The sequence below is a fragment of the Ammospiza nelsoni genome, chromosome 3, assembly GCF_027579445.1.
Source record: "Ammospiza nelsoni isolate bAmmNel1 chromosome 3, bAmmNel1.pri, whole genome shotgun sequence".
Taxonomy (NCBI): Eukaryota; Metazoa; Chordata; class Aves; order Passeriformes; family Passerellidae; genus Ammospiza; species Ammospiza nelsoni.
In genome coordinates, this window is record NC_080635.1 from 45,266,640 (window position 1) to 45,285,124 (window position 18,485).

The 18,485-nt window shown below is 41.5% G+C and overlaps 1 protein-coding gene across 1 annotated transcript in view; it reads right to left on the bottom strand.

Annotated features, from left to right (window-relative positions):
• Positions 1-11,186, bottom strand: part of LYST (lysosomal trafficking regulator) — a 77,230-nt gene extending 66,044 nt beyond the window's left edge. Inside the window, exon 1 of the mRNA XM_059467724.1 lies at positions 11,095-11,186. The gene's annotated coding sequence lies outside the window, so the exon portion shown is untranslated. The remainder of the gene's footprint in view (positions 1-11,094) is intronic.
• Between the last annotated feature and the right edge of the window lie 7,299 nt (positions 11,187-18,485).

The window sequence follows — 18,485 nt, forward strand, 5'->3', positions numbered from 1 at the left end:
TTACTTTCAGAAACTGTTGCCCAACAACTACAGCACAAGGGAAAGAGAACAATATAACATACCGCTACAAGAAGTTGTAAATTTACCTTCCCTAGTTTTCTGTTTCACGTAAGAGAGAAACATTGACCGGGCATGGCATGGCTACAAGTCCTTTTAAGTACAGACTGCAATGAAGTTGCTTTTTCAGCAGCTATTAAAACCAATGCTTTGAAAAAGCCCTTGGTTTCTATAAGGCATTGTGCAATCAAGTTTTTTCTGGCCTCCAGTTCAAACCTTGTAGCCTTTTCACCTATTCTCTAGAATAAAGTACATACATACATATACATACATATATATATATATATAAACACATATATATAAAAATACACATACATATATATAAATATACACACACATATCTATACATATTAATATTTCATATATACATACACATACAAGTAACCTCTGGCCAAGAAACACTACATTTAGTTTATACAGTATTCATTTCAAGTAACAAATGCTTATTCCAGCCTCATTGCTTGTACCTAATGTTTATGCTCTGGAGAGTATAATTGTTACCTTTTCGAGGATTTTAACATTTATATATCTATCATTATTTAATAATATTTAGTCTGGAGTTAAATTTTCAACTTAAGCTCAAGCTTCTGTTAGCAGAGGACACATACATAATGAAGAGCAACAGCATGTTATTAACACTAAGCCACTCCACAAGAGGCTTCTGCTATTATAGCAAAGATCGTCAGGGTTACTGCAGAAATTAAGTTTAGCTTGTTAGTAGCAGACAGCAATTTTGATTATCTGGTTAAAGAAAATAACTAACAGACTAAGAATGAAATCCTCTGTGCAAACTGGGGAGGAAAAGAAAGTGCATGAGAGCATGCAACAGAGTAATATATATCCAGTGTGCCCTGGAATGAAATAGCAAGTATAGTGCTGCCTTGAAATCTGTACATGGTGGGAAAATGAAGTGAAGGCTCAAAGTAATGTGTCACCGAAATAAGTATTCTTCCTTTTCTGTTCTTTTGGAATGATTCACAACTTTACACAAGCTGGAAAGAAATACCCAGCTGATATTGCCAAAATAGGTTACACAGCAGGAGCAACACAGAGAAAGAAAACAGGAACCCGCAGTTTAAGCAGAGCACCTCAGAAAGGCTGAGACACTTTGATGCTTGGCATTCCTGATGCAGGCAATCAGCCAAAAGAATAGCTTACAAAACACAGCGAACATTTGCTAACCACCCAACAACTCGGTCAAAAATATAAGCAAACAAAAGCAAAGCCAGGATCTTTTAAGTTTGATTCATTCTCAAAACAGACATACCAGGCAACACTCCAGCTCCACAGAAGACCTCCTCTTAATATTTTCAACCACTTTCTGCTCTGTACTTTGCTATTATTTATTAACTATTTGCAGTTACAGAAGCAGAAAACCTATTACATACTAAGGCAGTGCTGCTCCAATCACGACATTGCACATGAAAAAACAACTTCTTAACATACAGAATTTATTATAACGCTGCAGGTAGCTGTCAGTCTTTTTGGCACAGTGCTATTTCTGATGAAGTTCTTGATTTCATCAAGGAGTTCAGTAACTAGCTTTTAGCCTTATGCATAATTAACTAGATCAATATTATTTCTGAACAAGTTATTCAGAGTCTCTCCCCCCAAAACAAAGAAAAAGGTGAAAACCAAAAATGTTTGGTATGTTTGGATAAATAACACATGCACTGTCCTTTCTACAAGCCAGGGAAGTATGTCAAGTACACAAGACAGTAAACAAGTATTATTTTAATGAACCTTCAAAAGTATGGTGAGACCATCAGAGTAATGATGTTTCAGAATACGCAAGTCTGTTTATGTCTGTATAATCTTCACATTGCCACTTTATGTACTAACTCCCATCTCATTTGAGAAGGATGTTTGTCTTGCAATACCTGAAGCTTGAGAGTCCTGCTTCTCCAAGTATTATAAGACTTCTATAAGTATGTTGTTCTACCTGTGTTCTACCGCCATGGTATTAAAAATTTAATCCATGAAGCTCAGCGCTTATACAACCTGAGAATTAGGAAATTTCTACCTCTTGTGGATGTGCAAGCATTGTATCTTACACTGAAAAAAAAAAAAAAAAGCTTTAAAGGAATTATCTGTGCTTACTGAAAAAATAGTCCATAAAAAAAAAAGCATTTCTATATTGTGTGTGGTTAGGGAACACTGACACGATGGCTAAACCAGCCATTCCCCATAGAATAGGAATGACAAGGGACGAAACCAAATGAGATTAGACAAACAATAAGCCAGGTTTGTTCAAATAAAAGAAACAGCTGCTTTCCGAAATACCTATCATATACATACATACATATACATATATATATATTATATATTTATAAAATCAAGTCAGCAAACATATCCAAGGGTACAGACACTTTGAGATACCCAGAGGCCTTACAGCAGGTGCAGGCAGGTCACCTCAGAAACAGTTTCAGAGCTGTCATGCCTCTGAGCAAGACCCAGACCTGTGGTGGTGTACCACACAGTGACATAAGAAAGAAAAAGCCAAACCCTTGCTTACTCACAAATTATAATTTCCCATCGATTTTCAGGCCTCAGGTTTTTTGATAGTTTGAAATCAAACTCATGGGTAATGTCTTTGGGCACAAAGATTGTTTCAAACTACACTTCCAAAATTTGGTCAATGTATTCTTTCAAAATGTAACCTATAAGGTATTTGCTAGCATTTAATCAGCTTCCTGTGATATATTGTGACTTGTGTTTATGTCTGCTCTCCCCAGCGTGACTGTTTCAATTGTCTAGCATAACTATTGGTGAAACCAGCTCTAAATGATAGAAACATAACTCAGAGGTATCTCAGATTAACATGTACACATTATTCTTGTTTACATACAACAAAACATACACACATACACACACCTCCCCCCCCCACCCCAGTGTTCAACAGTTTCCAAAGTGTCATCTTTGGATGACACTTTGGAAATATTTTTTATTGGGACATTTTTTATTGCTAAAATTCAGCAGGTCCTCATGTTCTGCCCTGAGTTATGAAGAACAATATTGCTTTACAAGTTAACAGATTATCAATAATTTCATTCTTTTGAATCTGGGGGAAATACCACTGAGACAGAGCTAATGGTAAACAATCCCACAGGCTAGCTGCATATTAGACAAGTGCTTTGAGACAGTTTCTCAGCTTCATGTGGAATTTTTAGTCATCAAACAATATGAAACACCTGTGAATACATTCTTGTCAAGCCTGAAATGAAGCAAAAAAACGAGAAATGACTCATCTAACAAGATAAAAAGTGCAACACTAATGAAAGACAGGCTCTCAAACAACCACCTACACTCAAATTACACATTAGCCCTGTACATATGCTATACTCAAGCTTATGCTAAGATTGTGGTCTTATACTATCCAAAGTCATTAACTACAACATAGTTGTTAGCCAAATTAAATCCATTCCAGTTCATTTATAATTTTCATATTTCAGGCCACTGCATACAGGCATGGAGAATAAGCATTCCTTAGAAGAGGAATGGGCAAAGCTGGAGGCCTTCAAAGATAATCATTGCAGCACTGACTCAGTCAAAAACAAATACACCTGCTATCATGGACATCAGCTAAAAAGCACTAAAGAATACAGTGCTTTTACCAATACCACAAAATGTTAGCAGGGTTGAAGACTAGGATTTCTTTCAGATCTTATCTAAAGTGTCAGAGGCCAACACCTCTGCAAACGTACGATACTAAAGGAAGGAACTGACAAATATTCCACCACAAGGTAGAATCTATGAAAGACAGTACGTTCCTAATACAAAAAATGAAGGATGAAGATCATCTGTAAAACATTTGTCAGTGGCAAGGCAATGCTCCTAAGAGAGCCTTCTTCTGAACACTAGTCAGAGTCCTAACAAGGTTTTCCCTAAATTAAAATATATACATGTAATACTTCTAAATACCCTCTTCTATACTTTAGGTTTGGTACTGTGATCACAGACCAGACTACAAGCAAGACTCAAGAGTCATGGCTGCACAGTAACAACTAAATCTAAAGATCAAGACTAACTTCCATAGACTCTGCAAATTGAAAGGAAAGCAGCAGTCGTTACCATGGCAGGTAAGTCACAGATCAGTGCCACTGTCTCCAGTGCTGAGCCCACAAAGACCAGCCCTGCATGACCAGGCAGACTCTGTGATATGCTCATACATTAATCCACAGTACTGGAGATAGTATGGCCTCTGTGACTGTAGCTGGGACAGCACTACAAGCACACAGATCACTCTGCATTTCAAACAGCAAACGTGTGCTCAAGTTGTGATCCAGAAGATCATACAAAACTTTTTGTAACTAATACAGTTTGATTGTACCAATACATGGAGAAAGAGAAGAAGTAAAGATCTGAGCACTCTTGAGTGCTTGAGGCACTCTTGTTGAAGCAATATGAATGAGTAAAGCCTATCCTAAATGAAAGCTTAGTAGTGAGAGGATTAAAACTACAAAGTGCTTAAGATAAGTTTTGACATTGTGACTAAAGTACCCACTAAGAGAAATTAAATAAGAGGGGAAGATCAATTATCAGAGGGGGGTTTTTTTTAAGCCATTAAAGGGCTGAAGACTAATTCCACTTCTGAAGCTTTAAAATTGAACAGTGAAGTTGGTATTTTCTATTAGCTGTCACATGCAGACAAAACAGCAGGTAAAGCTTCTAAAAGTGGCAATTTAAAAAGCTACCCAAATATCTGAGAGCAACACATACTGCTATTCCTGTTAAGCTCAGTATGCCAGCTTCTTTACAAAGTAAAAACAGCTTTGGGATGTTAGGGAAGCAGACCCTGTATTTCTTCCAGGCTTTACAGCAAAGGGGAATTTGTTTCAGCTGCCCCTCTTGCACTGAACTGGACTCAGACGACGCAGTCAACATTCCATATAACTACAGGCAAAATGACTCACATCATCTCACTTTACATAGCTTTTCTCCAATGGAATGCAAATAAGAAACAACTAGGATTTTTAACTGATTTTTGAAGCTTAAACAGTACTCCAAATTAGTCAAGGAGTACAGACTCTAACAGAAAAATTATAATTAATAATTATACTTTACTACATATAATAATGACCGAAAATACGATGTTTCCCAGTATACCTATTACTAGACAGGCAAACATTTAACAAAATGCTGAATCACCAGAGTAAACCTTTAATCCATCCACAATGCAAAGAAAAAAATAGTGCCAAACTAGGAAGTCCCCAATTATAAATGTGTGTCACTCATGAATACACCAAAGAAAGATTTTACACTACTGAGATGCACGAAGTATGCCAGATGAAGGTGCATATGTAGCCAAGTAGTATTTTCAGTAAGCAAACATCATATGATAATTTTTGTTGCAAATGCTAAGGACTTAGCGGGACTCCAATAATCAAATTGGCTTTGTAACTGATGTAATTTAGGCTTCTAAAAATAGTTCTGGAGTAATTAGGAGTACCTTCTGGAGTGGAAAATACACCCACACATTCCCCCCAGCATTTCCTCTAGATATTCAGACACATGAATTCAGAAAACTTCTGCTTCCTTTTGATCTTTCTTTAATTGAAACATGCAAATAAAAAATGAAACGACACATGGCTCAAATCTCGCCGTATCATTGGAGATGCAAGTAATACAAAGAAAAGTGGTAATAATCATGTAGCACAGTTTCACACTGGAGGGATTTCACTTTGTTTTCTCTACAGCAAACCATAAGAACATTTGATCTCAGTTCTTGGAAACTAGGACTGTTAAACTCTCTTGCCTTCCAACAGAAAGACTAGCACTTCTTTGGTTAATTTTAAGACTATTTCAGTGTCTGTTTAAACTGGTGAATCAAAACTGGACAGAGGTCAACTTTCAAAATCTTGTAACAATTACTATAGTGCTGGATTTTTATCAGGTGCTGCAGCAGAATTATAAACTATCCAGAACATTTCTTGCTCTAAATCTTAAATATTTTCCTTACTAATTCACATTTTTCCAGAATTAAGGCATTGAGAGCTATTCATCTCTTCAGATTGCTGTTTCCATTACTCATTCCCCATCTTTCAGTTCATACACTAAGGTCTATCAAATCAGTAGCTTACTGAAGTTAACACATCTAGTTACATACTTTTTGTCATTTATTCCCCCAAAGAACATCAATCTTTGGTAAATGCTTCCACAATACTACAGAGGAATAGAGGATGTCAAGTGTTTGCTGAAATAAAACTGCAGAGTTAATATCAGTTTTAATATTTCCAACAAACTCTTGCATTTGGCACTACTTGACAGTAATTCCTCCTAGTATTTCATTTTCTCAGTTTTCTCTTGGGAGAACAGAAAGGTTTTTCTCCACTGTCAAAAGCTGAAAAAATCAGAAACTCCCTCCTCCCACCTCGAGGTTAGTACTTCATGCTCCTGTACTTCTCCATGGAGCATGGTGGTAACTTCTAACTGAGGCCAAGGAGCTCAACTTTCAGGTGCAGGAAAAGAGAGCAAAGCATTCATAAACATGAGAATTAGCTGAGATTGTCAGAGTGGTTGAGCAGGCATCTGACAGACACAGTCTAACAGCACGAGTCTTCCACCATTTTTCATAAACCACTATTCATGACCTGCCTTCCACTTCCCACCTTTTAAATTATCCAGGAAATGCAGAAAAGCCCTTCCATAATGTAACTGAGAGTAATTTCCACAGTGCCTCTGCACCACATGGCTCAACAGCCCCATACAAACACAAGTGTCACAGGGCAAGCCCCAGGTGCCTGCAGGAAGCTACACAAGCTGAGAAGTGCAGAAGAAAACCCTTTCAGTGCTTCTCACAGCATGGTCACTGCAAAACCTCACCCCACAGCAAGAGCAGGCAGCAGGGACTTATTTATGGGTGAGGATTTGACTAAGAAGACAGAGAAGCAGAAGAATAGATGCCCTGGCTCCTTTCTAACACCCCAAAATCACAAAATCCTTGAGGTACAGAATATGAAGGAAGATTAAATGTGCAGCAGTGACTAAAAAAAAAAAAAGCTAGGGGAACTTTAGAGAAATATCCAAAACAAAGATACAATAGAAGTTCCAGCAGGTACATGCACCAAGATACAGCACTATTCCTGGACTTCACTATCACATGGATGACAGGTTTACACACCTATCCCCTCTTCAACATATATAATCTAAGTAATTTCACAGCATTTTTTCCATCTTGCTCTCTTACTCAGCATCAGATTTAACCTGTATCTTCACACAACATAGTTACCAAAAAACCACACTGAGAAGATTCACACTTCTACTTAAATAATTGGTACAAAAAAACTGACTTCCTAGAAAACGAGATTTTAATCAGACCCCAGGCTACAAACACGCATCAAAGAGCTAACGGCTTACAGCAAGGAAAAACTCAAGACTACACGTAGCCTTTTCCTTTCCCATCACACATTCCAGTATCACTTCTGTACAGAATGCTCCATCTGGAAGCAAGGCTTCACCTTGCACTAATTTCCAAGTCCCTGAGAGAAATTATCAAATGCAAGATCTGCATGTAAACAGAGGAAAAGAAAACCTGATCTGGCATTTATTAGTTCTTCTCAACAGACCATGACAGCTGAATCAAAACACTGTTGAACCTCAGCGAAAGCCCCCATCTCCCAAAATGCAGCTAGGGTAGAGTTATACAAGACAGCTCAGCCCACCTGATGACATATGACTGGCAAAAAGGTGCTTGTGTTCTTCCCAGCAACTCCTCTCTTCCTTTTATCTCCAGCACTGCACTCATCCAGTTTCCCCTTGATGTGGCCCACCCCGACAGCCCTGCAGAACACTAGCTTTTGCAGCTGCATTTGTGGCTGTGGAATTGCCATACTGGGGGATCAGGCAGTTGCCACTGTCAGTGAAGGGAAGGCTGCAGGAGGGAGATTGCCTCCTTCAGCAGTAACAAGCTGCTCAATCAGCTTAGCAAGCTCAGACAAACCAGTCCAAATCACACAACAGAAGGAACCTCAAGTCTCTTCTACCTGATCTTGCCCCAGATGTACCATCCTCAGATCAGAGCTGCCACAGGAACCAACAGCTGCAATGACACCAGCTAATAGTATCTAAAGGCCCATGAACCTTCAGCAAGCAATAATTTGCAAAGTACCTGATAATCTCACAACCATCTCTGAACTGGAAAAGAAAACAAAACCCAAAGTAACCAGGCATATATGCATAAAGGCCTCCCTCCACTGCACATTACAATCCCTTTCTAAAAATATAATCCAATTTTCCAATAAACATAGCAAAAGAGATGGAGTAGTGACATCTCATGCAATAGCTACTACAGTTCTTAGCTAAGGAGGCCAACAGAGCCTGACAACTCCTCACAAAGGAATGAAACAAGTATTAGTGTGGTCCTGTCAATGACAGTTACACTGAAAAGAAATGAAATTCACCCACAGAAGACAAGCAGGTGTGTTCTGGACAGCACTTCTGGGTGCAGCAGAATCCTCTTACAAAATAATCATTTCACCCTACATTCCCTCTCCTCTTTTCTGCCCTTAAAAGACAAGTATCAAAATAGTTTTGCTTCAGACTTCCTCCATGGGCAATATTATCTTATTTGAAAACAGACCACCATGGCAATGGAAAATTCTGCAAATACGAAGGGAATATTAAATGACAAGCTGTAAGGGGGCACAATTTCATGCTAATAAGGAAGCACCATGGTCTATTTCAGAAATCACTGACAGGAGAAATACAGAGCTGAGCTTCCTGGGGTGCTTGTGGACAGAATCACAGTATTTGCTTACGCTCGTTGAGCTTGACTGCAAAGAAAACTATATGAAAACAGCGACTTACTTTCAGTAAGTGTTAAGAATGGAGTTTCACTTTTCCAGTGTTTACATATCCAGTGTCTAACCTTCCAACACATCCCATACTATTGTTCAAAGTACTCAGAGACTCTTTCCCTACTATCTTAACCTGCATTAACAACTGATGTGGTGACACATGAAAAACCTAGCAGGGACTATGAGAAAGGAGGAAGCAAAAGAAGCATCAAAGGAGAATCTTAATTAAATGATTATTAACCTTACAGAAGAACTTCTTACAATCAAACATTTTTGACAAAAAGCTGTCTTTGAGTATGGTTAAAAAAATTCATGGGGCAAGGAGAAAGGGAAGGCAGGAAGTGAGTGACATCAAAAAAGCTCCTCTTAAGAAATCTGTATACAATCTTATAAACCAAGTGACAACTGATTTCCTTTGGCAACTGCCTTTCATTTTAGAAGTAAAGCATTGAAAACTATATGCTTTTAGCTTGCAAGAGTCCCTGTCCAAAGGACAACAACTAGGAAAAATTAAATTAAAACCCCCTAGGAAAAAGATGGGGTTTTTTTTCCTTATCTATGATAATACATGAAACAATATTATTTTTCATTCACTCTACTCAAAATATCCACCAGAAACTTTCAGAGCCAGTAAAGCACAAATTTCCTAAAGCACCTGAGAGGATGCTTTCTCCTTTGCACTGCTGGTCTGGAAGCCTACAATACAGGCAAAAAGGAGACTCAGGAATATTTTCCCAAGTCTTTATCACACTGTAGCTCCATTATGATAAAAGCTCTATGCAGGCATGGTCTCTTGTCCAAGCAAGCAAAATCTGATCCTTCCTTCAGGATAGGTTAAATGTTCCAGACACCTCTTTTCTGCTACTGGGCACAAGATTATGATACCTATGACTAAAACAGATAATTATCCCACCACCTCATCACCAACAGTACACAAGCTTGTGTCACTAGCTCCAAGTTCCCTGTAGACCCTTATAATGAAGTTTTACTGATTCACATGGCACTACAAGCAAGAAGGAAAAAAAAAGAAGAAAAAAGTCTGCCATCCAGATTTTCTTCTTTAGCCAGTCCCACTTATAACCACATTAGACGCTTTTCAAATTCCTAGGACATGACATTCAGTCATCTGATCTTCTGTCTGAATTTCTTCAATTGCTCTGCTTTCTCTTATACAATAAGTTTTATTTTCACTTCCAGTGATGCACTTACTTTTCCCTTCTCCCTTCACTGCAGATGTCAGCAAAACGTAGCTCTTTAGTTCCTCTGGGGATATCAAGCAAGATCTAATTCTTAGATTTTTGCTTTTCTCTCGGAGAAGCATCTTTGAATATTTTCCCCACAGTCAGACAGCATGTAGAAGAGTTTGCATCGCGCCTCTGTCCACCCATTTTGATGCACGTTTTTGAAAATGGGCAGTTCAGGTGCTGAAACGCTACGACTCCTGTGTGTTCCACGTCCGCCAGCGCTATCGCGTTTCCGTGCACAGCCCTCACTTGCTTTTCTTCAATTCTTATCTGCAACAAACGCCTCGCTGCCAGCGCAGGCTTTGTGTCCGCGCCTTGCGCCAGCGGCTCGCACAGCGCTGCCCGCGGCAGGCAGCGCACACGGACCGGGCCGGGCTGGAAGGGACCGCAGCGGGGCATCCCGAGCTCCCTGCTCGGGCAGGGTCATCCTAGAGCACGTGGCACAGGACCGACTCCAGACGGTTCTTGAACACCTCCAGGGAGGTGCACAACCTCTCTGGGCAATCTGTTCCAGCGCTCGGTCACCGCACAGCATCCCGGTAACCCGGGAGGGGGCGGAGGAGAACCCGCACGCCCCGTCTGGACACGCACACGGGCTACTAAACGTCGCCTTTCGGCAAAGGCCGAGGCCTCATGTCAGCAGGGGCCGTTCAGGGCCGCCGAGCCCCCGCCGCCCGCCCCGGGAGCACTCGGGCCCCGAGCCCATCATGGAGCCCCTCCCGCCGCCGCTGCCCGGGAGCCCCGGGGCGGGCCGGGCCCCGCCCGCGCCTCCTCCGGCGGCTCCTTCCGCCTACTGCTGCCGCCGCGCCGGGCTGCCCGAGCCGCCAGCGGCATCTCCAGGCGACGGCGGCGGCAGCGCCACTGACAGCCCGCCCCGGCGCCGCGGCTGCCGGCCTCGGCCCGCCGAAACCCGCGGGCAGGGCCTGTGCTGAGCGCCCCGCCACGGCCCCGTGCCGCCAGGCGAGCCCCCGCGGCGGCGGTGCCCGTCCCGCCCTTACCCGCTCCTCTCCCCGCCAGAGCCGACGCGCCCGGCCGCCCGCTCCGCTCTTATCCCGCTGACAGCGTCCCGGCAGCCCATGGCGGGAGGTTCCTGCCCGGCCCCGCCGCGCCGCCCGCCCCCGTCTCCCCGGCAACACAGCGCCCGCCCCGCCCCGCGCCCGCCGCCGCGCCTCCGCCGGGCCGGCCGGGCCGCCGGGACAAGGGCGCCCCTGGAAGTGCCGCGGCGAGCCCGGGACTGCCGGCTCCGCCTGCTCCTGTGGCCGGGCCGTGACAGCGCCCGCAGTGCCACACGGGCAGTCGGCCGGCCTGCAGCTCCTGCTGGGGAGCCAAACGGGCAGGAGGTCCCCCCTAACCCGGTTCATTCCACCGCCGCCGCCGCCACCACCCTGCCCGGCTTTAACGTCAACGTTAAAATCGTCCTTAACATGCGTGTCACGTATCCGGGGCCATCCGCCCGCTGGCGTCCGGCGCTGCTGCCAGCCGCTGTCACTGCAGCGCTGCGCGGGCTCACCGAGGGCTCCGGAGGGCTTGCGCTCTGCTCCGGTGTTTGCTCAGAGTAAATCCTTGGAGCCGGTTCACGGCTGCGGAGCTGGGCTTTGGCACTTGGCTGGAATGCCCAGAAGAAAAGGTTGTCCTGAATGCTGTTCGATCTGACAGAACAGGTTCACGTAGGCAAATAAATAAAAAGTGAGTCTTGACTGAATGTCACTATTCTCGCCTGCTTCAGGAATTCACCTTGCACGGCCACGGCACTTCAGTAATTTTATGAAAGTGAGAGCAATATGGTACAGGCGATGTTAATAAGAATATGCTTCATATATTCATGCATGCCTAAGTTTGTGTAGGCATGAATTGAAATCTTGGTTCTTGAAATCACAAAAAATTGTACATAGAGGGTGAGCAAGTGTGTTCTTCTCACCATCCTTATGCCTCTGTGTGCATGGGCCTCCTACTCCCTGACTTTTGCTGCCTTTTCTGGTGAGGACTGTGTAATTGCATTTTGCTTATCATCCCAGGGCCTACTGGCTACCTTGGTGTCATATTGGCCTTGTAAAACTTAAGCCAAGCTGCCTGCAAGGATTACACGGATGGACAGAGACAGATCTTGGGAATGCTTCAAACAGCAGGATCCCAGGACCCACCTGCCAAAGTAAGTTTAGATACACACGAGGAAACAGCAGTTAAGTCTTGCAAATATAAACTTCAATCTGCCTGTACACCCTGCTTCTCATACTTTTTCCTATGGCATCTACTTATGGCCACCTTTTATCTTTTTTTTCCCTTGGCACCTGCTTTTGGCTGTTGTCCATGTTTGTGCTCACCTCATTGACCGGGAGCAAGCAATCTCTGTCAGATGGGTACTGGGCTAAACAAGTCTCTATTCCAAGCCAAGACAGCAACTTCCCTGCAAGGACCAGCTGTGCAGACCCCAAAACTGTGCCTTTCTCTGGGAATTAAGCACCTAGGCAACACTTCTGCACTCAAAAATTGCTTAAATCCCTCAAGAAAAGTCCTAGGCAAGCACCCCTGGTATTCCAATAGGACAGCAGGAAGGGAGGGGAGCCTGGCACTGCTTTGCTGCTAAGCAAGGTTACACAGCAGAGTGACACAGCTGCAGGTGTGGGAGCCCCAGTGACACCCCATGTCCCTGTTTAGGTACCTATCCACCCTTGAGAAGCTCAGAGAGATAAGTGGCTTTCAAAGGCACCCAAGCCTCTTCAGTGGCCACAGAGAACTTAAAGGAAAAGTGGTTCAATCGATGTCCTGGAGTTGCTAATTCAGGCAGACTAAATCCTACTTTTAAGCCAGTTTATTTTAAACTGCTGGAGAATTTAGTAGGATTCAATCCAACCCATCCCATCTGGCACTGCAGCTACTGGAGAGGAAAGTGAGCCAAGATTCCCAAACCCAGGCTCAGGAAGTCCTTGCCCTAATAATGCTCACACAAATCCTCTCTACTTCCTGCAGATGAGAAGAAAGAGAAGTCTCTTCTACCTCAGAACCAGGACTTCCTGTTTACTGACAAGCAGAGATACCACTGCTTTATCTTTCCCTCAGATCTTACAGTTGCCAGATGATGAATGCATGTGTGTGTCCCTTCTGCTGCTGGCAGCATCCTAAAGACAGAGGTTTCTACTGACCTCCCACAAAACTCCTGCCTGCCAGTACCTCCAAGGCTCTTTGCTATTTCCTCTGCTGCTGCCCAGTTTTCCACAGAAGCAGATCTAGGACAGGACAAATGCAGTGCTTGATATCTGCACATTATCTACAGTTTCTCAAGGAGACCAGTGAAGCTAAGCAGGCTGTACACTGCCTTATGTGATTGTACAGCAAAACTCTCACAGCAGCAAGGAAAATGAAGTCAATGGCCAGCAGCACATCAACTCACCCCTGGAATATTAGATTTTATAGTGCAAAGAATATGAACATAGCATAAATTTTACTGAAAATAAGAGTTTTCAGGAGAGAATTGGCCATCACATACAAACATCTGAGTAAATCTTCACAAGGTATGTACTAAAATCTTTAGAAGGGAGGTACGCCATAGCCTGAGTAGAACTGCACTGAACAGTTATCATGTGTGTTAAAAAAAGATTATAAACTGTTTGGACTAAAAATATTGTTGAGAAAGGTAAGTAGGGGCAATTACAGATTTTATCAGAATGATAATGTTTTTCTCACTTGAATGCTTCAAAGAACAACTTTTCAGCTTTTAAAACTTTGCAGATTTTTTTATAATTACAATAATTAAAGATTCTACACAGATACAACACTATGCTTGCTCTTCAATTTCAAATCAGAGTTTTTCAGTTAAGTACCAAGCATTCTGAATTCATTTACATCAATATAAACTTGTAGCACCTCCATGAAATTGAGTAGAATGACACCAGTTCATACTAGAATAACTTCAAGTCAAGCCTGGTTCTTCTTAGTGTCACTGGTTTCACTGATGACTCTCTCTATCCTACAAACAGTATCTGAATCTCACTTCAGCTTCATTCTTCATGGGTTTATACTATAATTCTTTCTCTTCTGCATAAATGGAGACAATAGTAAGATGGAAAACAAGCAAGGAGCAAGAAAAGAGGTGGTATTTCCCTACTGTTCTCCTAAGCAGTAGAGTAAGTCCACAGCATTGAGACCTGCACAGATCACACTGGTACTCAAATTCTTCATTGTGTTGCATTAATGTTCACAGAGAGTGGATTGATGTCAATGGTTCAAAAATTTTAGTGTTCAGTGTGAGCCACTGTTCATTCCTGGAATTTCTTAAGTACCCACTAGACATTTTTCAATAAAGGTCCATCTACTCTCATCATAAAGCTGAAAGCCTTGCAAAAAAAATGTAATGTAAGGCCTAGATTTTGTTAGCCACTTTTACAGTCTCATTTTCTCTCCTTTCCAATGAGTATTTATCTGTCTTGGAAAATTTATCAGTGTTTTAATGATATAATAAAAATAATATTTAAAACTATGGAGTAATTAATATAATGTGTGATCTATGTTAAGTCCAGGATCTTAAATTGGAGTGCTTTGTGGAAAGGGCATCTTTTGTCAGCTGAGATGAACAGCCTTGCAGCAGGGAATGAATAAGAGTCTGTTTTCCCAAGGAAGCACATTACTCTTTTATTCCTATACTACTTTTAAAAAATCACAAGAGTGAAGAAAGTACAAAACCAGTTTTGCACTTAGGGAATCAAGAAATGGTTTTAAAAAAACATTAAAATCATACTAGTCTTTGTGTGGGTCTATCTATACCATGGGGAGAAACAGTCTGTGAATATCTACTCACTTCCAGATCAGTGTTGGAGGAGTAAGCTGTTGAATGAATTCAAGGACAAAGAAATACAGGCTGAACGCTCTTCATGTTTGCATTCTTCTTGTTTGGCTACAGTGGTATAGAAAGACCAGAGACAAAAGAAAAACATTATCTAGTAGGTAGAAAGCAAAGGTGAAATTAAATGCTTCCAAAAGTGGCTTAAAGCACAGGAGTTGTGGGAAGTCTTCCCTAGTTGTTTGTAATCCTTGTTTAGGTTTGCCTACTGCAAGCAGGACTTGATTTCCAGTCATGTTTGATTTTTCATTGCAGTTATTCCTGGTCAGCACACTCTGACACCAGGATGTTTTTACTCATGGTTCTAGGGCCTATTTCCTAAACAGAACAGGAGGCAGCCAGATAGCCTGGTGGAAATATATTGTATGATCCCTAAGCTTGTTCAATATCTAATCTAGATGAAAGAATTAAAAATTACTTGCATTATCAGTTTTTAATCAGTAAGTCTACTTTGACCAGCCTTGGCTTTTCCATTTAGAAGGAATTAATCCAGTTTAAAGTTTACTCAAAAATAGCTGAGGTAAATCACTGGCTACAATGTATGTTGAACTAGAATTAGATTGCCTTTAGTGAAGTGAGTTTGGATGATGTAAGAAAACTTGATTTATGCAGAAATGATTGAAGCTAGAATAATTCCCACTACAAAGGAAAGAAGCCTAATAAGAAATGCAAATGGTTTAAAAACATAGACAGGACCTTGAGTCTCAATTTGCACCTACTCGTGGCTTGTAAATGCATTAATTACACCAGATCATAGTCTCTTACAGTTACACATTGTCATGTGTTTAAAAACTCACATCTGTTCTGCAGTAAACAGTCAGGCAAAGGATGTGTTCTTGAAGCGAGTCAGTTCAAGAGGTGAAACTGAGATGAAATCTCATTAAAAACATGTCAGACTGCAGTTTTCACGTGTCCTTGTTAGGCTTACCATTGTCTTTAGCTGGATCTACAACCCATGGGAAAATACTGTCTTCCTAATCCACTGAAAAAAGCATATCTGCAGTTCTCAATAACACACATGCTTTACATTATATTTTCCCAATCAATGAAATTGTGTAATTCATAGAAAGTAGTATTATTTTTTAAAAACCTCTTTTTAGTAGTGGAAAAGTTCTAGCAGATTTTAATTTTCACCTGTTATGCACAATTTCTGAGTTTTTGCACTGCTCTTCTTGAAAAATTCAAATTGTACTTTGGAGTTTAGAATGGGTAGATATTTTTTTATAAAGACCAAACAATACAAAAATAGGAAACTCACAAAAGCATGCAGAGGCCCCTGAAGGTGATCTTGTTTCCAGATGTGTATTTCTGTCATAATTTGCTTATCCATTCATATCCTAATAGAGGTTATCCCCAAGAATTTATTAAGATAAAAATCTGTTTTTTAAAGGAGCAAATCATCAGAATGGTAGTTCTGGGAACTGCCATTCCAAACCCCATCAACTCTATGGTAGGGACGATAGGAGTATACATTTGTTTGGATAAAGCTTAGACAAGCTTTCACGTTGAATTCTTTCACCCTATTTCTCACAGTTCCAGTGTATCTCTCCTTTTCCTACTTGCCAAAAAGAAAACCCTATTTATTTTGCCTGGACACAGTTGGAACAATCTGATACTGCTCACTATTCTAGTGACAGCTAAACTTTCTTCATTGCTGTTTGGTTTGACACACGGGGACAGTTTCTGGTTTTGTTTCAATGCAAATACCTCCAGTGTCTTTTTCACTGTTTCAGTTTCCTGATGGATTCCAGTCTCACCTTCAAAAGAGCCAGTCTGGGTCACAGCAGACCTGTTCAGCCCAGCATCAGCTGCCTGCAGAAGGCTGCATGAACAGGACATGTATACAGTGGCACTTAGTACCTGTTCCAGCCTGCAGCAGTCTGCAGTTCAAGAGCATCCTGGGACAGATGGGGTGTCTTCATGGTTTATACACCTGGATTCATTTTTGTTCCATTGGTTTGCCCAGTAGCTGTGTGACACCCCAAAAGCCTCTGGTGCCCGCCAAGTCCTGCAGTATCCTAAAGCTGAATTACATGTCTGGTGAAAAAGCACCTCTTTCATTTGTTTGGGACTTTTTATCCACCCATTTCTCTTAGTTTTGTCCGGTTCTTCTGCTTTGTTAAGGAGGGAATAGTGGCTCTGTGGTTCTTCTCTCTACGTTGCTCATATTTTTGAGACTCCTAAATCTCTCATCTGCTGCTTTTTTTTTCACACTGAAGAGTCCCTGGCTATTTAATCTTTCACTGTGTACCATTTGTTCAGCTTTCTTGCCCTTTATAAAAGTGTTTGTCATAACTCAGGGATCTCTTCTGCCCGAGCAACAGACTTCTCTCTTCAGCACTTCTCTCTCCAGACACAATGTTAGGATTCTTTTGTTAACATTGATTTTTTTTCTACCATTTTAACCCAATAACTCATAGCATGAAATCCCTTTTTTCCTGGCTGACTTTCATTTTTGCTGCCTAGAGGAATTTGCCATCTCTCACCTCAGACTATGCTTTTTTTTCCAGATAACTTCTATGTCAACAAAACAATTCCAGGGGCAGATTTCTGAGACTTCACTGGGGACTTCCATTTCCTTTCTCTGCCAAAAAACTCCATTGAGCTTGAGATTTTTTTCCTATAAAAGTTATATCAATTTTTCTTCATAATATCACTTGTATTTATATACCTGCTAATTACATTATATATAATATTTTTATACCAATTTGTTAAATATTTCTGCAACTTTTTTTTAAGGCTTGGCCTCTTTAAATATAATGAGTTTCAGTGTAGTCAGTGTGGCATTAGAAAGACTCAGCAGCAACTTTGTCTTTCACAAAAATAGTCACTCTATATTGATTAGTTTTTGTTGATTTTTTTCAAGAAAACTACATAATGCAGGTCAACCACATAAACCTATTAATCACAAGACTATGAATAAATTATGAGGCAAACATTACAATTTTTTGGCAAACTGACTCTGACTTGCTGACGTATTAATGCTACATAAAAACAAACAAAGAAAGCTGTTTAAAATATTTCTGTATAAGGCTGATACTGCATTTCTCTCTGTGATTTCTGATTGTCAATCTAATAGTTCTGTTTCCAGTTCAGCAAATAATTTCTTAGTGACTTTCCTTTGTTGGAAAAGGTAATTCAGCAAAGATAAATGTTCAATATTTGCAAACACTTTTTTCCTGAGCATCGGGTATCTCCATCTTCAGAAGACATAACTCACCTCCATGCACAGAATGCTAAGCAGCCTTCAGGGTGCTGGTAAAGCAGACACAGAGCAATCACAAGAGTGCTTTCAAGTACTCCTCTGGTGCTGGGATGGCTCATGGCTGCCTGTTCGCCATGGAGGAGGTGCAGGTGTGGTGTCAGGGGAGGTGAGGGGCTGGTTCAGTGCCTGTTCCCCAGCAGTCACAGTGTTTGTGGGTGCTCATGTCAGCACTGCAAACAGGACATTTCCCTAGAGCTGCTTTAAGGGGGACAGACTGTTCCCCCCAGCTCAGCAGCTCCAGTTATTTGGAGATGTTTGGTTCCCTATTGGTACATATGCCAGCTTCACAT